Source organism: Leguminivora glycinivorella, chromosome 2, assembly GCF_023078275.1.
Source record: "Leguminivora glycinivorella isolate SPB_JAAS2020 chromosome 2, LegGlyc_1.1, whole genome shotgun sequence".
NCBI classification, from domain to species: domain Eukaryota; kingdom Metazoa; phylum Arthropoda; class Insecta; order Lepidoptera; family Tortricidae; genus Leguminivora; species Leguminivora glycinivorella.
In genome coordinates, this window is record NC_062972.1 from 7,652,950 (window position 1) to 7,660,979 (window position 8,030).

Here is an 8,030-nt window from a genome sequence, read left to right on the forward strand (position 1 = left end):
CCCTATTATCCTGCCGCTTACTTAGGAAACCGCGGGCCCAGGCATCAGCCATCAATAATCGGAGTGAAGCCAGCGCATTCAGCGCGGGCGTTGAGTAACGACCTGCCAATCAGGCCCTAACTTAATTGCAAATCCGTGTTTGTGGAACCACCCCGCGTTGCCTTTTGTTGGAAAAATTAAACATGTTCGATATTTCGAATGCTCCTTAAGGAGCTTGGGAATGTGAAGGGTTAAATAGTTTGCTGAACTGATAGTGTAATAGGGTATGATTTTTTTTTTTTGTTTAAATATTATAATAAAATATTGTTCACAAAATATTATTTTAAATTTTTTTCCAGTTCCTTGTAAAAACAAGTAAAAAACTCAATTTTCATATTCTCATTTTACTGCATTTGCTTTTTATAAGCAATATAAATGACCAAGCAAGAACTGTCATGTTTTAAAAATTACTTTGCAACTGACTACCTGAAGTCCTACTCCTACTACTAAAAAAACGGTCAAGTACATGACGAGTAAAGCAAAGTAGAGGGTTCATATTTTTTATGTACTTAGGTAGTAGGTACCGGTAAAAATTCATGGGTGCTGTAAAACATGACTATTTCGTACAATAATTGATATTCCGCTGTAGATAACAAAAACGCTTTTTTAATAATTTGACAGTTTGTACAGACTACAAATTAAATATGTTAGTCGTATCGTAAAACCACTTTGTTTTTTTGTTCTACTAAGTTGGGATAAATAAGTATTTAACGGTATCGCTTAGAAATTCTATATACTGACCTACAGACCGCTGATTGAATAATTGACTGATGTAAAGCGAAGGATTGCAGTTGGGACCTACAGACTCGCGGAACTCTAATAAAACAAAGTAACTAATATATTCGCTTACCTGAACCACAAGCTGCACCTTTCGCAAATACTATAAAAATATAAAGTCGTCCAACAAAGTTGACTAAAAATAATCGTCCATGTACACAGTATAAATAACACGAGTAGGTTAATATTGTTGACATTGGCAGCTGACAGCAGCCGACGTCAAGTGTAGCATTTGTATGTAAATGTCGAAACTCCTAGCGCTGTCAAAGTCGCTCGCGGTTACTGCGTTTGCAATGATGTGGACATGTCCTGACTAAAACAAATTAATCATTCACTTATAATGAAATAGTAAATTGATTAAACTGAAATATGAATTTGAAGAAAACTATAAATCAATTAATTCCCGCATCGATAAGTTGGTCAAGTCACTGAAACTATTGCTGAATTAATTTATTTTGTTCACGCAGTCAACACCACGCTAAAATAAAATCAAATACAAATATTTTGTTAATGATTTTTTGACAACATCAAAAGACACAAAATAAACATGATTGTTATATAATTATAAAAAATATTGTCTACGAATAGGTATGTGAAGAAAATAATCCATCACATTTTTTATTTTCCTGAATTTAATAATTTAAAAGTTGGTTACGCATTTTTAGGGTTCCGTAGTCCTTATAGTTTCGCCATGTCTGTCTGTCCGTCCGTCCGTCCGTCCGTCCGTCCGTCCGTCCGTCCGCGGATAATCTCAGTAACCGTAAGCACTAGAAAGCTGAAATTTGGTACCAATATGTATATCAATCACGCCAACAAAGTGCAAAAATAAAAAGTGGAAAAAAATGTTTTATTAGGGTACCCCCCCTACATGTAAAGTGGGGGCTGATATTTTTTTTCATTCCAACCCCAACATATGATATATTGTTGGATAGGTATTTAAAAATGAATAAGGGTTTACTAAGATCGTTTTTTGATAATATTAATATTTTCGGAAATAATCGCTCCTAAAGGAAAAAAAGTGCGTCGCTCCTAAAGGAAAAAAAAGTGCCCCCCCCTCTAACTTTTGAACCATATGTTTAAAAAATATGAAAAAAATCACGAAAGTAGAACTTTATAAAGACTTTCTAGGAAAATTATTTTGAACTTGATAGGTTCAGTAGTTTTTGAGAAAAATACGAAAAACTACGGAACCCTACACTGAGCGTGGCCCGACACGCTCTTGGCCGGTTTTTACGCTTCTTTACTGTTAGTAGTGTTTCCGTAATTTATTTATTTAAACTATGCTGGACAAAATATTTAAATGTTTGTATGTTGCCTGTCGTATCCATGTTGCCTTTTGTCCGAAAAATTAAACATGTTCGATATTTTGAATGCTTCTTGAGTAGCTGAGGACTGTTAAGGGTTGAATGTTTTACTGAAATGATCATGCAATCGAGTGAGGCTTTTAAACAGCGCGGTATTTGTTATAAAGGAACACTTTAAATTGATTTGAAAAAATTGATCTCTAAGGTGTCGTATCCACACTGTTCCAAAGTCAAACGCGTCGCGTTCCTTGTTTGGGGATATTAAAAAATTGTTCCGGCGAGCGTGTCTAATCGCGAGCAGCCGTCGACCAACCTTATGCGGTTCACTTTCAAATACGGAATTAGAATAAGACTGGAATATTGGCATAAGTTGAGGCAGTGGCTTTAGGTCGATGTTTTTTTTAATAATACCAAGGGCGATCGATATATACCGGGACTGACAAAACCCATACAAAAAAGTGTAACCCTGAAATGTATGGGCCTTTTAGGTATAAAACTAGATGGCGCTGTTTCGTAGCCTGGAAGTGGCAAAAATCATATTTTCCCCAAATAAATATTTTTGCGTGTTTTAACTTTTTTATAAAAACATATGACATAATTATTTTTTTATTTTAATATCACGATATCACATCAATACACATTTGAAAAAAAAAAAAATTGTAGACATCATCAGTGTAGTTATAATAGTATTTAATAGGTGGCGCTAAAAAAATGAGGTACGATTCTTAGTATGAAGATTGTACTCCTGGCCTTAGCGTCTACTTCAGACGATTTATGGTGCAATGTCCGAGAGACATCGCCTTTGATGACTAAAGAGACCTATGCGAGAGCGACACATTTTGCCACATAGCTGACAAGGGAAGCTTGCAACCGATTGCGACGTTTCGCTATGGTGTCTTCTTTCCCTTTTGTCAGCAAGTGCCGCAAACCAGCTCTCATCGACGAACTTGCGACCATCCCCAACGCACTTTCGTCACTCCGTCCGCTTCTCCGCAAGCTTCTCCCAGTTTTGGTAGTCAATAATTCTAAAGGCTGCCATGTCCCTCTTGGCGCAGATTGTAAATCCTATATAAATCATCCTTGATAATACCTAAGTATTTGTATAATACATTTACGTTAGGTTAGGTTACTTAGGTTACACACACACTATACGGCGACCGATCGTAAGAAACGGCAGGTCGAGAATTCTTAGGTTTATAGATAGTAGGTAAAATGACTGTGACAATTTCCCATTCCTTGAATCGATCTGATAAATTTTGACAGTTTGCCCTTCGGGTACTTGTAGCATCCTAATAAAATAACGAACCCAATCTGCATATAATGTATTAGTTGAATGTAATAACCGAAGACATAATAACCACGAACTATACGATTTATAGCGGAACTTATGATCGGTCGCCGACCATATTTGCACCTAGCTTATGTCATGTGTGGACACATATCACATTTTTTTATTTTATAAACAAAAATAAATTAATAAAATGAAAATGATATGATAATGCAATTAATGAAGTTTTATAACCTAAACAATACCACGCTAACACACAAAATATTCAGATCAAAAAGACTAACACAGTTCTTTATTCTAACAATTACTAAATGATCGCTCCGAAGAAACAGCGTTTAAAAATTAATACGCTCTACTTTTACTGCCAACAAATTGAATCTCATTTATAATGCCCCACCAGCGACATCTTATCTCTCCTACAGGAACTACCCGCTGCGGCGGGTGTCAGCGCCATCTACACGTTAACCTTAGAACTACAACTCACCCTTAGTCGCTAGGGGTTGCGAAGAAAAATCTGCAAACTGGCGCCACGCGAAGGGTAGCATGGGTGATTCTGAGGAAAAACGCGGGAAATTTAAAGAAACGCTCAGCAAAGATTTAATTTTACAAAGAATAATAAGGAAAGAAAAGGGTTACATATAATTGAAATTTTAATCACGGGTAAGTATTTAAAAAAATACTGACTGGTATATTAGGTACTATGATTTGTTAAGGCCAAAAATAAACCAGTTATCTGATCAGTAATAATTAGACCTGTTTTTACCAATTAGTTTTTCTAGAAACGAGTACAATTCGTACAAAACTAGTTGCAACATTCTCTAAAAGACTTACAAGAAACAGTACACCTTGTGCCCTAATCCTGGACATCGATTTGCCATAATAGCCCTCGCAACAAGGTCCGACATTCGAGACTTGAATTTAAATCGTTGTGATGTAAGAAAGTTTTTGTTCCGCCTAGAGATGGGCGCTGACGGGTAAATACCGGGAAAATACCCATATCTACCCAATCTACCCGGTATTTACCCGTATCTACCCAAATGAGCGGGTATAAAAAATAATCTATGAAATTAAAGATTATTCTTAATTTACATGACTGAAATATATTTTTCTACTAAAATAAATATATATATTTGACTAACTAATATTAAAATGTTAACAGAGATTCCAAATATTCCATATATAATGTGTAATTTACCACATTCAATTAAAAAGTTGTATTCCCCAGATGTTTCAGGCCCACTAAGTATTCAAATAACTTACTTAACTTAAAATACGGTGGACAGACAAATTCAAATTCATTAGCCAATGAGGTCACAGCTTTGCAAAACGCCAGGTAGGTGCATCCGTATTGAAAGGATGCAATAAGTCACTTGACCGGTCAGTTACTTTTTTTTATTTTTATTTATGGGATACTTATACTTTAGTTTGTACTTAGCTAAACAAGCGCCACGTCCATGTGTGATTTTAATTAACACTTGCTTTGAATTCGGACTGTAATAATGCCTTCTATGTGACTTCGGCTAGATACTGGACTTCGGCTAGATAGTAGGCTTTACCAAACAAACAGCAAGTAACATTTTAGTGCTATAATTTTGGTTTTCGACGCTAAAAGCTACTATAGATGTCGTATAAAGGTTTTCGGCGTGACCGCCTGTCGTATAAAAGCCTCCAGTAACACCTTTTAGCTCTATAAGCTTGTACCGCTAAAAGGTGTTATTAGGAAGTCATGTAAACGTTTATATCACCATTTTATAGAGCCGCTATAGGCCTGGTCTATAACAGGATCAAATATGACTACTATAGGTCTATATTATTGTATAATAGTGTTAGGAATCACTGATATGCAATCAATTTGCGCTATTAAGGTTCCCGACAAGCCGCTATAGTTGTTGCGTTATACAGCTAAAAGGTGTTATTAGGAAGTGATGTAAACGTTTATATCACCATTTTATAGAGCCGCTATAGGCCTGGTCTATAACAGGATCAAATATGACTATTATAGAACAATATTACTGTATAATGGTGTTAGAAATCACTGTTATGCAATCAATTTGCGCTATTAAGGTTCCCGACAAGCCGCTATAGTTGTTGTGTTATACAGCTAAAAGGTGTTATTAGTGACCGGCCACACCAGAGCGTCGCGTGTCTCGGGGCGCGCAACGGGCGTCCGCGCCACGCCGCTTCAGTGTAATTCAAAAAACGCCTCCTCAGTACATTTTGTATAGGAAAGACGTAAGACGCGCCCCAGGTGGCGTGGCGGCGGCGGGGCGCGCGCCGCGCCGCTTGGCGGCGCGCCTTACGTCCTTCCTATACAAAATGTACTGAGGAGACGCTTTTTGAATTACACTCAGGTGGCGTGGCGCGGACGCCCTTTGCGCGCCCCGAGACACGCGACGCATAAGTGGGAACGCTGCCTTAGGAAGTGATGTAAACGTTTATATCACCATTTTATAGAGCCGCTATAGGCCTGGTCTATAACAGGATCAAATAAGAACAATATTATTGTATAATAGTGTTAGGAATCACTGTTATGCTATCAATTTGCGCTATTAAGGTTACCAACAAGCCGCTTATAGTATTTTTAGTAGTTGTGTTTTAACAGATTTAAAACCTAACTATACCACTATTTTTGGATATAGTGGCTTTGGAAAACACTGGTATAGTATTTAACACTGTATAGTAGTGATATGAATACCATTATAGAGCTATTTTGCTGTATAATGAAGTTTTCAGGATACGTTTATATAGCTTTGAAAAGGTTATAGTCGTTTTCTAATGCCTTTTATATCTCATCGCCGTATACGCCACAATGACTCTTTAAATATCACAGACCTGTTGAATAATGGTTTCGGTATCTCTTTTAAAACACAATAGCGTTATAGCTGAGTTTACTATATGTTTTATAAACCAAATCAGATATATAAGAGTAGAAAACGATTACTTTTAAATGACAATTTTGACCTTAAAAGGCTGCTTTATGGTGTTTATACATCGTAATTATGAAATCAGGCCAAAGATGCTGTATCTGGTTCCGTACAGTGTTTTTCTAGAAATTAACTTTAAAAATACACATAGCGACCAATTGTAGTTTAGATTTGTCATACTAAAAAGTAAACAACATTTATTAATACTGTTTAAAAGATCTTTCTATAGTAAAATATTGAAAACAAGTATTGTTTTCTATATAAAGAACTTATAAGTTAAACTGGATCATAGTTAAATTCTCATGCAACCCTAATTGAATCCACGATGGCGGGCTTATGGCAGTGAATGCGTATGATAAGTGATATAGTCGAACTATAAAAGCGTATGTTTTACTTCTTGGATCCATAGTAGAAACTAAGCCAATAATTTTATTGTATTAAATTATATTTATTTATTTTATTCAAAACATGTATAAATCGAGGGCGCATTTATAATACTCCATTAAACTAATATTCTTTTAACGGTAAAATTTCCATCGCATACCTTTTTGCAGTAATGATGATGATGATGATGATGATTCTAATGATGGAAGTATACGAAATCCAAATTATGTTAATTGACACTAAACTTCACAAGTTCACACGCCACTTTTCGTTAAGTTCCTCGTTTAGAACAGTTTTTGTTAAATTTACACACATTAAATAATTTTAGAAATTTCGCATTAAAAGGGACGGCAACTGCTATTATAGAACAAAATAACCTGTATAACGGAATCTCAAATGCTACTATAGCATAAATTGATACTATAACTGTGTCCTCTATGTCAACAAATTAGCACAATAGTCATCATGACACTCCATTATAGACCTTAAACGTCACGGATGATACTGCTATAGGCCTATTATATCACTAAATGGCTGCATAATTGCGCCAAATTGGCTCTACAGTACCAATATAGACTATTTATAAGACCATTTAGTGTGATTTAATTTGGTGTCCTCGACCACTATAGGACCAAAATACAAAATACAAAATCATTTATTCAGCAAATAGGCCACGGGGGCACTTTTACATGTCAACATTACAGAGTATTCATTAAAGTTAAACAAATGAAATTAATAGAAATATTAAGGTGGATGTACTAGTGCTCGACGCGGTACTAGTACTCGTCACCCATGGTTTAAATAGCGATTAATAAGATAAGATTACCGTTACATTCATCGCAATTAGATTTATTAGATGAGAAATGTTTGTAGCCTTCACATTTCATACGCCATATTATAAAATATAGAAACTTTTTTCAATTAATGAATAATATATGTGATGACATTGTCATGAGCAATCAATCTCTCAATTTTGTTAGCGATTTGGTTAAGCTTTGCTCGTATTTGCTGACTTATTTAAAATACTTTCACGGTAAGTTGTGAACATATTCTATAATTGTGTTGGTGCTAGAATGTGCGGGAAGATATTTAAGTAATTAAATGTCGATTTCGTTCATTGTTACTGTGATAAACAAGCGTGTCATTTATTAGGACTGAAAACCGTCGCAAGTCTAAAACTCGACACGGCTGGCATTTATTGGGACTGTTACGTTATTTTCCAAGTCCCAATGTTTGTCGAGCCGTTTTTTCAGGATATCACGATTAAAGTAGCCAAAACGAATCGTTTACAGTTTCATATTATCAGCATATTTT